The 16,646-nt window shown below is 37.9% G+C and overlaps 1 protein-coding gene and 1 long non-coding RNA gene across 2 annotated transcripts in view; both read right to left on the minus strand.

The window, feature by feature from the left end:
- Positions 1 to 16,646, minus strand: part of diaph2 (diaphanous-related formin 2) — a 442,308-nt gene that overhangs the window by 139,562 nt on the left and 286,100 nt on the right. The window lies entirely within an intron of this gene.
- LOC309504944 lies at positions 11,247 to 16,365 on the minus strand. Its single transcript, XR_014208236.1, has 2 exons — positions 13,292 to 16,365; positions 11,247 to 13,195 (listed from the first exon to the last, which is right to left on the minus strand). It is a non-coding gene; the product is annotated as an uncharacterized lncRNA (long non-coding RNA).

The following is a 16,646-nucleotide window of genomic DNA, read 5'->3' on the forward strand; positions in this document are numbered from 1 at the left end:
ATGTGTTTTGGGGGCGTGGCTTTGGAAGGAGCTCAGTAGGGAGGGGTGGAGTGAATGGAAATAATGAGCTGTGTTTATTGCAGATTAAAAGGTCTACAGAGACTCAATTTTTATACTCTCTTTTTCAGAATACTTACATTTTAATTATGTATTGGTATATAAAGACAGTTTAAACAAATTTGGAATGTTTTTTTTTTTAGAAAAATCCTACCTACCCTGCTTTTAAAATTCTACATGTAACACAAGTAATCATATTTATAAGAGCAATATCAGTAAAGGCACTATTGTTTGAATAGCTCATTAATGCAATATAATTATTATGTTCAGACGAGATGTTTGTGTTCCTCATACATTGTTTAAGTTAACATTTTGTGCTTTTGTTTGTTTATGATCATTTAAAATTTAGTCGTTTTAATTTCTGCTTTAAACTAGTAAGTAACCAGTTGATTTTAGGTTTAGAATGTAATGTTTGTATTTAACCATTTTTTCTTATAAATGTAGAGAATAGCCTACCAATAGATAAATTCACTGTATTCATTTTCATAGGCTTTATATTGCACATTGTTTGGAAGACAGCATTGAGCAGGATATGGAATAACATTGTTTAAAATAATGAATTAAAATACATAAAAAAAAAAAAAAAGACAGATTGATCTATTATCAAAATAATCGTTAGTTGCAGCCCTAAAATGCTTTTTAATCACAGTGCAGAACTGCATAAGAACAATTCATTCGTTTTTTTTTTTTTTTTAGCTTCCACAGTACGCAGTCATATGTCACGTCACGAGGTGACACAGCACCAATCAAGATTGGACTAGTTGCACATGTGCGTCAGAAGCAGTCACACAGAGGCGTTCCCCATAATGTCATCATTGGACGCAGGGCAAGTTCCCTCGAAAGGGAACAGCACAACACCAAGAGCCCTATTTTAACGATCTGAAACGCAAGTGTCAAGCGCAAGTAACTTTGTGGGCGGGTCTCGGGCGCTGTTGCTATTTTCCCGGTGGGATAAATGACTCTTGCGCCAGGCGCAAATCTAAAATGGGTTGGTCTGAAGTAGCTTCCTTATTCATAGGTGTCGTAACGTGAAATAAACCAATCAGAGCGTCATCTCACATTCCCTTTAAGAGCAGACACGCTTTTTCCATAGCGGATTGCTATTGTAACGGCGGATTTGCCAGGCGCGCGCCAGGAGCGGTTCACAGCCGTAAAAGAGAGAAGTTACATTGAAATGGAGAAACCCACCCAAATTAACTTCGGTTAAACAGGCGTATGATAATTTGGGTAAATGTGTAAGCTAGATGTATGCTTTTATAATAAATTGTCTATCTATCTATCTATCTATCTATCTATCTATCTATCTATCTATCTATCTATCTATCTATCTATCTATCTATCGATCGTAATAATGTATGATTTGCAAAAATGAAAACTGCTGCTTCTGTGTTGATGAGAGAATCAAAGTGTATGCGCGTTGTGCACACGCTACATTGATTATGGCCAAGCATGCGCCCTTAAAATAGCATATGAATAACATGCGCAACGCGCCACTGACTTTAAACTATTTTTTCCTGGTTAGTGGCGCAATTTTTTTCTAAACCATCAAAATAGCATGAAGGAACGTTTGCGCCGGAACACGCCTCCTTTTTTGCGCTGAACCGCCCAGGGAGCGCAAGTTCATTCCCTAGTTTAGCGACGTGCTTCTGTGGATGGAACAGCGCGCTTTGCGCGGGTGCAAAATAGGAATGATACTGTACATGCGTCGTGTACAAAGTCAATTGCGCTGGGTGCAAGATAGGGCCCCAAGCCTCCTTAATAAGGCGTAATTAATCAATGATCATTAATGTCATAAGAGGACTTGAAGCAATAAAAAAATCTAAATCTAAAATAATAACAGTACTGGAGTGAAATGCTGGATTGGTCTATAGACGTTTTAAACAATATGAAGTGACCCTGAGCTGATTTTTATTATTATTTTTATTTTTTTATGGAAAATGCTATTTAACAAGCCCATATATGAGATGGGCTAATGATCATGTTTTTTTTTTTCTTTAGCATAACAATGGAACATCCAAGTGAACCTCTTGTAATATGGACCTGAATTGGATGGTATAATTGTTAATATGCTATCAAATTTAACAGAGTGGCTTTCTGAGAATCCACATAATAAGATCATCCAAACAAAATCCCAACCTTCATTTCACTAGGTAAAATTTCCTTCAGTGGTATGACCCAATCATTGTGATCCTTCATCCTCACATCAATCAACTTTCATTGATGCATGTTCACATTCTACAACTGTCAATGCTAACACTGATTCGAAGGCCTTTACACAACAGCCTCTTGAACACCCAAATGTGCTCATCACCAAAAATGAAGAGATTGATATTGCAGAATGAGGTCTCATTTTCTTAATGGAAATATCTGATTAATTGAAAATGCAATGAACCTACGAGCTTTTAGACGTTGACAGCAACACCAATTCCAAGTCTTCTCAGCTGAATGGCTGCGGGGTGGAGTAGTGTTTGCCTTTCTTAAGTCCTCGTGTCTCTAGGCTGCTTCTATGCCTCGACTCAATTTAATAGCCATTACCTAAGGAGCTCTGTGACTCTTGGCATAACCGGATAACTAACAGCCACAAGCTGCATGCCCATAAGGCTTTCTTCTTGCATACCCCATCTTTAAAGCTTATAGTACCCTAACGCTAAGTAGAGAAGATAAGAATTAGAGGGAGAGGCGAGTGAACAGACAGTGTTATTAGCCTGCTGCCTCTTAACGCATCAATAAGTCATGAAATGATGTCTGCACATTCTAGCTGTTGTTTCTCCAAAGAGAGAGAATCAATAAATAAGCTGTATGTGACTCATTAGGGGACTTCACATGCAATTATTTAAAAGAAAGGTTAAGATAGGTGCATTGCGCTTTGTTAATGCCGTTTATAAAACAATTGGATTTAGGCTCACTAAACCTTATGAACATATCTTCTTGTAGTGTGTGAAGAGAGAAAACTGTGTGGATTATTTCACAGTCTAGTGGACCTCTGAAAAAGTTAAACGAATAATTCACCCAGAGATGAAAATCTGTAATAATAATCTGTAACAGTGACCACATCTGCTAAGTACCTCCCTCCCCAACCCCTCCATTATTGGTGTTTGTTGTCCTTTTTGGAGATTTGCGGTCTTTGTCACTATGAACGGAATGCTCGAGGAAACCTCGATGAAAAATGAACGGAAACCTCATAATAAATGAGGAAACACTTTATTTTGATAGTCCATTTTAGACATTCTACTAACTATAAGTAACTTCACAACTAAATGTTGCGAACAAAACAAAACATGAGGATGAGTAAATAATGAAGTTTTATTCCAGGCTGAAATACACCTTTAAAAAGGGAAGGACATGGAATCCTTTGCTCTCAGATCTGTTTACTTGAAGAGTGATGGCTGACCTCCGCATGACAGAAGCTCATCCCACTCCTTTGCTTTGACACACTGGCCTTAGGTGACTGAAGAGAGAAAAGAGTCTGAAAAGAGAGAGCAGAGCAGGAGGAGGGGGTAGATGGGAGCAGAGCCATAGCAGCAACAACACCTAATCCCCACCTCTTGAGATTTTATTGGCAGCTCTAGCAGAGAATGGCAGACACCCATTATAACTTAACACATCAAAATGGCAATGTGGCACACATAGAAAAGGCCACCTGAAGACAAACACAGCGGCCCTCGCTTTATCTGCTGTGAGCTCGCAGACAAACGCTGCATCAATTTGGCCAGCAACAATCGATTCTATCTCTCTTTCTTCCCCTTGCTCTCTCTATCTGTCTCTGTTCTCTTAACTTTGAAAAGACAAGGCTTCACATGACAATGCAATTAAAATTTCATAGCAGAACTTACATTCCTGATATTTCTGATTATAGCATTCCACCCGTTGCTCGGTGACACATATCAAAGTCACGAAGTGACGCCTGGCTGCGTATCGCACAAAACCGTGCTATTGTCACCATTTTACTGCCCTTTCCCCCTTCATTTGCAAAGTGGAACAAGGTTTCCCACTGAGCCTGGCCCTCCCCTTCCTTATCAGCATGCACAGGACCAGGCTTTGAACCCCAGTTCTGTTTCTTAATTTCACATGCAAACACACTTCTCATTTTAATATATTTGAATATGGATAACACTGCGCCACTTCATATCACAGAACAAAACAAGGAGGAAAATAAAATGCAAATCACCTAGATGTAAAGGAAAGGTCACATCTAAAAAATAGTTCGACAGAAGCAACGTAAACATGTCCCAGTGCTTAATAAGTTGGCAAATCATGTACATAATTTGTTTTTGTTTTTAAAAAGTAGGAGAGAGTGGGGTAAGATGTGTCAATAGGTAGCCTGGTTAAAACCAGACCATTCTCAGTAGTAACTGAGTTATGGTCTGGCAAAGCTCCATTAATAACTCATTTCCAAAGGGGCGTCACCAACGGACGTCGCTCAAATGCCTCTGGGCGCAATTGGATAGACCTAAAACCAATCAGAGCGATCGCGATCGTCATCGTGTAAAGCCATATGCTGCGTCCCAATTCGCCTAAGTTACACTACGCCATAAAAGTAATCAGAGCGATCGCGATCGCGATCGTCATCGTGTAAAGCCATATGCTGCGTCCCAATTTGCCTAAGTTACAGTACGCCATAAAAGTATGTACTCTTTTTGTGAAGAAAAGTTATTTACTTTTGAATGTGTAGCAAAAAAGTAGGCAAGCTTTGGGACATACAGTACTACTTCGTCATCTTTATCGGACAGATCTGTCGCGTGCGTCCTGTCACGTAAACTGCCCTGTCAATCATCTTGTCACAGTTAAAATCCTCTATTAAATCTAATTTAATTTCCTACCGTTTCAGAGAGAAATGTAGTAGCACGTTCATCTGCCAGTGGGTCTTTCATGGAGACTGTCCTCATGTGTTTGCAATTTTAATATAATAATGCATTTAAAAGTTGCTGCGCTTCACCAACCGACGTCGCTCAAATGCCTCTGGGCACAATTGGATAGACCTAAAACCAATCAGAGCGATCGTCATCGTGTAAAGCCCGCCCCAACGTTTCTGATTGGTGCCGCAATTTCGACGGAATAGAAATGGGCTTGAATGGGCTCTTTGCCAGACTACTTGCAGAGCAAATCTACCTTTGCCGGAAGTTGTCTGGGTTTTCCCAGGCTAGTCAATAGGTGAGCTGTCCTAGAAATCATGATCATGTGGCCATATATTTAGAAAGAGACAATTACATACTGCTGTCTGTAATTGACAGATGTACGAGAAAAGTGATGGCAGAAAAAAAATGTCAAAGCAAATCTATTCAAATATATTATCAAATATATATTTCACACATTTTTAGAATTGGCTATGTATAACACCATGTAAATTGTTTTACTAAATATTAGACTACATATATATGGCACGTTGTCACTGGACCACTTATTTATTTAGTCTCTCTCTTTGGCACTAAGTTAATGACGCTATCTTCAAAATACTTTCAATATCAGTAATCCTAAAATATTATTAGAAGCATTAGTTTTACCGCTATCTCATTTCTCCTTGCCTAGAGGACAACTTAAGTAAAAATGACACAGCTTACCTCACTCTCCCATGGCAAACTATAAATATAATGGAGCTCAAGATGTTGACTTTCCTGATGGTGTCCTTAAGGTCTGTCTCACAAAAACTAATGGATTCTCACAGCTGGCTGATGAGTGGTGTTATTCCTTTCACCTCCTATCAAGATAGACCGTTTCACACGTTTCAACGTTAAAAAAATAAAATAAAAAATAAGAATAATAATTACGGCATGCCGTGGCAGCTCACCACTGCTAAAAATGCATCAATGGACTTGCTAACGTGCATTACCACTTTATCAAACCTGTCCCAAGGGTTCTGGGATGAACAAATAAATAAATAAATACAATAAAATAATAATAAATAAACGTACAACTTTAACAAAAAATATTACTTTTTTTCAGTCACGGATCGGATCATTTTTCGGATCAGCAAATATATGATTTTTGTACACCAGGGGGGTTATGTACATTTGCTTTAAATGTATTTCTTAAAGCCCACTTTAAGCACTAAGCATTATTAAATACAAGTGAGCAGTCAATAATAAAATAACAAAAACTAAATAATTACAAGAATAGATAAATACAATTGAACAAATTAAACAAATAAAAATAAGGTATAACAGTGGAATTCAGGTACATAAATATAACCATTACATTATAGTGTTCACGGTGTAAATTAAATATAGATTAATCTTTGTTAAAGCTGTGTTTTGTTGTTGCATTAACATTAATGACATAGGCTGCTGTCACTTTAAGACCTAATGCAAAGATCCAATATAATGATATACATCCGACTTCTTTCTCAAATATTTACGTTCACTTCAGACATAACTGACCGTGTTTATGAGAATACTTGCCAAGAAGGGTATTTTAAGCACCGTTCAAGCACAAGGAGATGCGAAAGAGGAATCAATTCGGTTTGCTATCTGAAACGCGCCTCTTTGTGTGTCCACGCTTCGGGTGTGTGCGACTGTGCATGCAGAAAGCAGCGCACGAGTACAGAGTTCTCGTTTGCCTCTTCTTGTGCTTCAATGGTTTAAAATCAATGTGAATTGATTGAATGTAAATAGGCAAGAAAAAACATGTGCAAATGATAAACTTTCACTCTATGATGGTTAAAGTTAGCAATTAATCCGCAAATCACATGTGTGCCGCACCGTGGGGCCTGGTCCGTACGGATCAGTGATCAACTACAATCCATTGCACCCCTTATTATTATTATTATAAAACCTGATGCAATCTCGGAAATACATATTGGCACAACAACCAATAATAAAATATGACCCAATTTACCCATTTCAATTCATAAGGGGACTAGCTGGCATGAAAGGAACAGCTTAAATTGTCATTGTGGCATTTCAGTCTGCAATGCAGCAACTCAATATGAGTGCACAAATATAGACAGAAACAACGATTGAAAAAATAAAAATAAAGAACCCAGCCGCCGAAGTGTGACTGGACCTCCTTCAACTTGGTAAATGATTCAAGCTTACAGGATCAACAACAGCCCTTGTGTGTTGTGTGATCCCTACAGGAGATGATTTGATTTGTGTGTGTGGAGTGTGGGGGAATACACTAAGTCATGATTGACAGCCTTGATAAGGACCTTTCTCTCCCTATCCTGTGATTTGAAAAATGTCACACGCCTGATCTCAATTTTGCAGATGACATGGGCCACCAGCCACAAAGGTCAGAGCAGGTTTGGGGACTGCCGTCTTATTGATATCCGCAGCAAACATGAAAAATGGGATTTGAAATGATCAGCCATCTGTTTTAACTAGCGCAAGCTGCTACTTACATCATAAGATAATTACAGTATAAAAAAAGGCTGATCTGTGAAGCAGGGCTCCGCTGGAGCGCAGTGCGGTAGGTAAGGTAGGGTCTAAGGCAAGCTGGCTGGCTGAATGAAGGAGAGGAAAGGCAGGCATGATATTTAGGAGTATGTACCTTTACCTCCTTCGGATGTCCACCACGTTGTCCTACAGGCTTTCAGTGATATGAACAGGGCTTAACAATAAGAATAGGGCCAGTATGTCAGATTTCTACGGGCTCTGCCTATCTTTTCACTGGCATTTATCATTTTAAATCTCCTAAAGTAACTGGCCTTAAACAACAACAACAAAAATATCTGTAGCCATTTGAAATTAGAAGTAACTGCGTTTTAATCACTATCCAAAGATGCTATACACATGTACCATGACCAGTTATTTTTTATTTAAATTAGATTGCATATTTTCAAGATTTAAAGTAAATATAGAATGGTTTGTCTTTAGCTTTGTGAAAGTATGGCAAATTAAACATACTGTACATGCGCAAAACAAAAATAGCAGACAGACTAAACGAAAATGAAAATTCCCTTTCTGACAGTAGGTGGCGCTTATTGAACAGCAGTGATATTGCATTTTCTTGGTTATCGCTGTACACTAAGCGGCTCTACGCTTATAAACACTATAGGCATATAGGGATTAAACTGAGATAAGAGGAAAAGAAAATGCTTTTAAAAGTTTTCTGAAGACAGTCAGTTCCCTTCAGAGATACATTCATATAAACCCCCAATCCAATACATCTGAATTCAATTCAATCTGCTGATGCATCTGTTTAGTAATATTTCAACACAAATGGCATTTTGGGAAATGACTGCAATGCAGAGATCGGCCAAAAAAAAAATTCAACGGAGGCAAGATATTCTACTAACTACTTTGGTGGTCACAAACATGCACTTCGCCCAATCCATATCCAATCCATTGATCACTACAGGATACATAAGAGCCTTATTTGGAAAATCAAACAGAGGTCAACAGAATATATGGCATATATTGTTAACAAGCCTCTATTATCTTTGGTATTAAGACATGCCATGTCAAAACATCTCCCGTGATCCTGCTGCGCAATACAGCTAGGCTCCAACAACTTCTCCAAAAACCTTCAGACTCACGTGTTCTCAGTGACTCCCATGTTCAACAGACAACACAGTTACTGCTAAATCACAGTGGCTAAAATTACATAAACAGTATTTAGCTGGTAAGGCTGTAATCATTAAAGTAATTGCTGAAGAAGGGCAGCATTTGAGGTGAGTGGGTGCATCATGAGCTTGGGAAATCTGTTGGGGACAGCTGATTTTACATATAAAGTAGCGTATATTACTTCATTAGATTCTTATTTTTAAAAATCATTATTTGGAACTTTTATTTGGCCATTTAATTGTGTTCAAAGTGACTTCTTTGGATGTGGTTAATCATGGCTCGGTTAAGGTCTGTTTCTCATTGAAACAGCAGCCGAGTGCTGCACTGTGGGATGTTATTGGGAAACTACAGTGCTAAACAAAGGTGGCTTGCAATACATTTCCCCCACACAGAGCGAGATTTTAATAACTCTACCAATGTGGAGACGAATATTGCTGTGAGATAAGACGCTGCAGGTGGTTAGATACCATGTTTATCACTGACACTTAATGAGCACACAACAAATAACAACAGTAAAAATGATATTGCTCATTAAAGGATCATTTTTCAAAACATTAAAAAAAGTATCATGGATGTTTCTGCGAAGCCATTAAAATAAAGGGCAAGCGGAGGCATCATGCGGCTCACAGAAACTTCGAAACATTTTAGGAAAAACGTAAATTGTGAAGTCTAGCAGTAAAGAAAAATAAGCAGGGGACAAAATAAGATGGAATTGGGCCTGTAAATGCTTTTGTTAGCGGCCGATAGAAAGCACTCAAGCACAGACAAGCTATAATTCGGTTTCCTTTCACAGCTCGAGCCAAATCCAGGTCATCTCCTGTATGAGGTATGCTTTTCTTTGGCTGTCTCTCACCTCTGCTTGTCTGCAAACAACAGACAGCCTGCAAATTGCCAACATCCACTTTTATCTAGTTGTTCTCATGGAAATGAGTGACAGAACATAAAACAGTTGGGATTAAAAGGGGCCAATACATCTATGATGAGTCTAAATTGTGATGTTTTGCATGGCCAATGCCACTGCGGTTCATCCAAAAAGAGGCATCTTTATGTCTTGTTTCTTCTGAGAGACTTATCTTTTTATATTGGATGGAAGTGGTTTTTGAAAAAGTAATTAGTATTGAGGAGTAAAAAAAAAATGTGTCTGTCAGTTTCTTTTATAATCATACCTCTCAATGATTTTAAAACTCCAAATGAAATATATATATAAATATTGAGTATATATTAAGTACTCATTCATTCAAATGTGATTGTTTTTCTCCCTTTATTTAAAACTTCTGGGCAAATGTTTGATTAAGAATGTATAAATATAAAATATGAATGAAATATAAAACAGTTTTCAAAAACAAATGATTACAGGCCTAACATAAAATACTGATATATAAAATGCCAAATGTAAACATTGTACTTTCAAGTTTAAAATGTAGCAGCAATCAGGGCACCGAATCTGCTCAATGAACGAAAACAAACAAATACAATTTTGACAGGAACATAACCAGAAATCAAATCAAATTGTCCTGAACAGGCACACTTATTTGAAATGGCCATTAACCGGATATTAACGTTATTTGATCGTTCTGTTTAATATTTAAATTTGGCAGTCAACCAATCACGAATTCAAATAGTACAGACTGCAAATGTGATACTGAGTGAAAAGCCCGTGCTCAGCGGTCAAGTCATCATAGGTAAGTCGCAATGGCAATGCTCTGGCGTTAGTTTTCCCCGAGGATATACTGTATGTGTCACCAAATGTCAAACAATTAGGCCTACATTTCAGTGAAAATGAATAGCAGGTAATATGAAACTTTTACCTGCAGGATAGTGTAGAACATTGCAGGATAGTGTAGAACATTGATTCAAACAACGTCACATCATGCACTAAAAAGGGCTTCTGTGAACGGAGGAAACAGAATAAAACTAAATGTATAAAACTAATATATAGGTTTTTACGCAAAATATAGGCTATTTCACTTAAATAATTACAGATTAACAAAACGAAAGGAAAAATTTAGCTGACCTCGGTTCATGCGATAGGGTCCAGAGTTCACGGAAAGGAAACCGAGACGGCAGAAAACGGCATCATGCTCGTTTTCTGTATTTTACAAAAGCTTTACAGATGTGTCAAAAGTAACGTCGCAGCATGTTCATTATCAAAATAAAACAGTCAGCCAAACATATAGAAAGTTAACCAAACCATGTCCATTCTACAGAGGTAGCCCCTCGTTTAGGAACGAGCTCCTCGGTTTGTCTTGGCTGTTCCTTCTCCCGCTCGGAGCCACCCGGTTCTGTCTCCCCTTCACCCGCCATGTTATTCACGTTTCTGCCTGCATCCCCATGGTTGACGTGTAAGATTGCAGTCATCCAAATGATGAAAAAGTTTTGTCATAAACAATGTCTTTTTGCGACACCACGATATAAACGATAGAGCATAATATGAAACAATAGACTTTTTATATCGTCCATACGATAAATATATATCGTCATATCGCACAGCCCAAGTGCACATGTAAACAAATACTGTGTCAACATGTTGTTCAGGCCATATCAATAATATTCTGCCTTTTCCAATGTATCCCAATGGCTCAATTTGAAGCTATATGGCCTGAATCAACCTCTGTTCAAAAGATGAAAAAAGAAAAAAAACTTCCACACTAAATTAATGTTTTTAGTAACAATGCATGTTTTTAAAAAAACTCTACAACACTAAGTCTGTACACACTTGACTGCTTTGATGTGCTCTATGTGCTGCAGTACTGCAAGTCTGGCCCAATGAATGCATTCATTATTGTATTATATTTATTCCAAAAGAAATGGGTCACCATCAACAATAGCAAACATGTGCTTTTCATGGACCACTAATATTAAATTGGAGCACCACCAAAGTTCTCGTGTCAAAACCAGTTTCACCTTTGATATTTATTATATTTAATACTATCAGAAATGATATCATTATGATTGAAACAGGGGTTTCTGTGAGATTAAAAGCTTGCTATTAACCATGAGGAATGAATTGTGAAAAGTGTCTCTAAATGACATGTGGTTAAAACAAATAAGTTAACTTGATGATGTCATCCAAAAAGGAATGTTGTTTCAGATTGCAGGTCAAATTTTAATTTTGATTGAAGATTTTATTTTTAAATATTGTACAATATTGTACATCGACGAAGTGAATTTTAAGTGAAAATAAAACAGCACATAAACCAATTACTTCCATAATCTGACGTACTGAGTGTAACAGTTTATTCAAAAACAGAAAACTGTACAGCAGGACTAAATTGATTAGACTGTGAAAAGTAGGTGCGCAAATATATGAAATATATACAATTTAATTTCATATAATTTCCCCACATGAAATCTAGTTCTCACATGCTTACTACTACTACTACTACTAATAATAATAATAATGTATTTGCACATCATTGAAAACAATAGCATTAATGATGTTTATTATTCAGGAAAACGTATTTATTTTTTTGATTTTCTGAGCCGTTTCATTCTTATGGTTTAAAAAGCATATGTGAACCAATGTCACGAAATGAACAGTGCTGATTGGCTGCCGTGGCTGGAGAGTATACATCAACATCATCAGTTTCTAATCTTTTCTCCGCTTTATTCACGAGAATGAACTCTTTTAATCCAATCACTGAGATGTATTATGCATCAGATCGAATTACAGAATTCAAACATCACGAAAGACCGTTTCAACGCTGTTCGTTCACCTATGTTCAGCTTTGCGTTGTTGTTCTTCAGACACCTGTCGTAAGTGTGTTTCATCAGTACAGTAACACAAAAGTGTTGTTTGCATTTTCCAAAGCTGGAGTTTGACTACCAAGACATAGAAGATATTACTGTAACAATATTTAACGTAACAACACAAGGCGCGCATGAGAGAGGTTTCTATGCGGAATGCAGCAATGAGTTTAACAACCCCCGCAACACGGATCACAGTTCATATCCGGACCGGAAAAGCGTGTTTCAAGATTTTATGGGCATATTTCATACACTCTAGTGTAACATTGTTTTATAATTAAGACCTTTTAAATGTCCTTCCTAATTTTTCATATATACTAAGAGCTCTGCAAAGTGAAAATGCTGATTTGTTGATATTTATAAAAATAATTTATCAAAACATATTTGATTTGTTTAAGATAATAGTGTCTAATGATACGATTGTTGTGAGTTTGTTGTCATAGGGTTATATACATATATGCATCAAATGCCCCCAACTTTGTTTGTTTTCCTCCCCTCATATTCTAATTAGGGCTGTCAATAGATTATAAATTTGAATCATAATTAATGGCACCATTTTTTTTGCATGAAATTAAGCATACACTATTTATATTGTTTAACACGTTCAATTTGTCATAATTTAACCATCAGATTGAAAGGTGATTCTCACAAAACTGTATTTACTGCAGGTGTCTTTCCAAAAAAGGACATTTGGAGACTCTAAAAGGAAACCAAATAACCAATTGATATAAGGAGTCCATACAATTCATACATTTATGCACACCAGAGCAAAAAAAAAAAAAAAAAAAAACCTAACCCGCCTTGACCTGACTGCATATACCTACTACAGTACACGGATCCATTCAGAATTACTAAACACAGCAACACGACACATGACAAATCAAAACATTCTCCTGAATGTGCGTGGAAACAACGGGAATGTACTGAAATGTGTCTGTGCATAAATACATATACATCCTCCTGTACATCACCGCAATCGTCTTTACCTAGATTGCAATCCTCATCCATCAAAACTTTACTAGTGAGACACTGGTTTGCTTTATCCAGGCACGAAACGTAGTTTGTGTATCATCTGGCCATACGGTGGTGGGATGTTTTGACGTACTGTTCAGTCTGTATTTCACACAGCGCAATGCGTGAGGGGTCATGCTCTTCTGTAACAATCACAGAATAAGTCTATATTCTCTCTGCTATCTCTGATGTAATCAGCCTGTTTTTTGTTTTAATTTTGTTTTTGACTGCTGCTGGAGAATTGAGATTTAACAAGTTCACACTTACAAATAAGTCAGATAGAATAAATGCGTATTTGGCGTGCTGTCCGAGGAGAGGGCTCCGGGCTCGGTATTCGGCCCGAACCCAAAGTACTCCCCCCGTATTCCTGGCTGTGGAAGAACAAGCCAGAGTGAGGAGTCGGGGTGGTGGAGGGATGCTGAAAACTGTAAAGGAATGTTAGGTGAGTTGAAAGAGTGAATATATATGCTTCCTCTCATGCTTATGGGGTAGACATGGTAATTGTTTGATGACAAGTTGATTGGATTGATTATTTGAACGTGCTCCTCCCAAACTTTGTTTATAAAACATCATGTGTAGATTCCGCCACCGCGTCTGTTATAGAAGATATCGACAGCGCATTCATTTTAAAAGAGGAAAAGAGAACCGCGATCAAGGCATTTGTCGATCGGAAAGATGAATGAAGAACATGCGTCACTTACTCTGTTGCTCTGATTGGTTGTAGGTCTATCCAATGAGTGCAGAGGCATTTTCTTTCCTGGTTCGGTTGAAACACGCCCCTTAATCACAGCCCAATGGAGCAGTATCAGACTCATATTCTGACTAGAATCTGAGTATGATGACGTCAGGCTATCGTAGGACTGAAAACTTTCCTGGAATTTAGTGGCTTGAAATGATCTGATCGTAAACAGAAGCGAAATCGGGTTATAGAAATGTCTGCCTACCAGGGTTACAGGTGCTTGCGCCATTGTAGATTATCAGTGTGATAAACTCCCACCTCACAAGATCATCTAACTGCGTGACGTAAATTACATTAATGAGCTTCAGTAATTTATTTGCATTAAATTATTTTAACGCATTAAGGATTTTGAACTCATCGCAGGCGTTAATGCATTGACGTTGACAGCCCCAATTTTAATATTCATTTGAATTCGCCTTTTCTCACCCTCTACGCTCCCACTTTTCCACCGCTTTACATGCCCATTTATTGAGTCTTTTCGAATCTGAGGTGAACGACAAGTGAAAAAACAGGGTGGTTTCATTACACTTTAAATTACTGCATTAACTATAATTTCTTGAATACATTACCTACAACAGTAGCCTAAAACAATGCCAAAACAGCTAGTATATTTTTTAATACATAAATAATATATGTAGATATTATTCATAAATTAAATTGAATAAAAAATTATTCAATGGGGAGTAGTAATCAATCTATGTATCACACGATGAAGATAAGGATGAAGACGAAGGTACACAGGATATAATATGAAGTGATTTTAATAATACAATAAACTCAGGAACTGACAGAAAGTGTTACAGAGCGTGCGTGAAACAAATGTTAACACACACAACACGCAAGCACTGACCGACAACTGAGGGTGCACATGGAGGAACTTAAATACATGATTGGTGATGAACTGAATGATGAGCAGCTGTGATGATGATTAGTGTCCATGGTTACTGATGAGCGGCGGGTAAATTAAACAAAGGAACACGTGATGAATCAAAACTGAAAGTCCAAGCGAGACTAAAAATGAATGAGTCCAGATAACCGTGACACTATAACTGTTTTTATAGTTCAATTAAGAACAAGTAGCAATACTGTCGAGTCAGCTAAGATGAGACCCACATTTCTCACACCACACTATTACTGTAAGCTATTTACAGAGCATTGCTGAAAGTTGTCAGGTTGTTTCGTCTTGCAAATAACCTCCAAGGAAAAGGTTTGACGTTGGTACGGTTTGGTACATGCATGTCATCTGAAGACCTAAAGCATTATCTTTGTATTCATCAATTCATTTCCGTTTCCCTAATGTTTTGCCTCCAGAAGCCTCTCTGAGATTTGACACATCTGGTAAACACTCTAATTCAACACTAACTGTTTGTTCGCAGCAGCATTCAGAGAGATTCAGTGGAAAAGAAACATTATAGATAGATATTCCGAGTTGTTTCAAACCTATTTGATTCTGACAGCTATGACAGGTCGGACTCAAAAGCTCTATCAGGCTACCAGGTGGAAATACGAAATGGTAAGATGAAGGTGGAAGGTGCAGCGCGATGTAGGGCCAATAATGAGACACGCTCCTTCACACACATGGAGAGCTCTGCGAGGGTAGAGCAGCCACATTAAAGTGCTTTCAAGAAAAAAAAAAAAAGAAAAGAAAAAAAAAAAAACACTGGCATCAACCTGTCCAACAATCTCAGCATGCCGAGAGGTTGACAGTGACAGGACGTATTTCTTGCCTGGCAAACAGCATTATTTTCATTTTCTGCTGCATTGTCGACTTTCATCCAGGTGTGCTGTCAGTATTTCTAAGCCGGGCAGTCAGCCTCTCTGCACGTGTCCATCCATGTCTGCGTACCTGCACCGCCGGACAGAGAACGAAGGAGGGAGGGGAGATAGGGGGCTGCCACATCTCCCCGATATTCTAGCAGGCAAAAAAGGGAAGCCGCATAAAGGAACGTTTCATAAAAGCCATCACTCACAAAGGGACAGCTGGGGCAGACAGGCCTGCTTCCTACCCCTGATATGCCCTCTGACAGACTGTCTACTCTCCCAGCCTGCCTGTTGTGTATAGCGGATTGGACATGCTGCCCTAAAGAGTCAGTCTCATCTCACCTCACCAGTCTCACCTTTGCAAAACAAATACAAGAAGAATAGCCCTCTTCACTACACAATAAGCGATCATCACATCATAAGTGGGCTGCCAGAGTTAGACACCATGGAGGTTGGGCAATATCTAATGCAACACAATGAAATTGTGAAAAGTCTTGGTTTGAAACAACAGGGCTATGAGTAAAAAAAAAAGAAAAAAAAAGAAAAAAAAAAAATATATATATATATATATACACATACATACATACATACATATATATATATATATATATATATACTGTATATTAAAAGGCATGTTTTGGTGGATTTGACACACACACACACACACACACACACACACACAGACATGAGAGATATGTCTTTAGAAAGCTACTTTTAAATGAATACATATCAAAAACAAATATTCTCTTTTTATGTAATCTGTCTATGCTGTCTATGTCTATGCTGACTATCTGTAATGTGACCACACCCAAGCACAGTACAGCCTATTC

This window comes from Leuciscus leuciscus, assembly GCF_965113295.1.
Source record: "Leuciscus leuciscus genome assembly, chromosome: 8".
In the NCBI taxonomy this organism is placed as follows: Eukaryota; Metazoa; Chordata; class Actinopteri; order Cypriniformes; family Leuciscidae; genus Leuciscus; species Leuciscus leuciscus.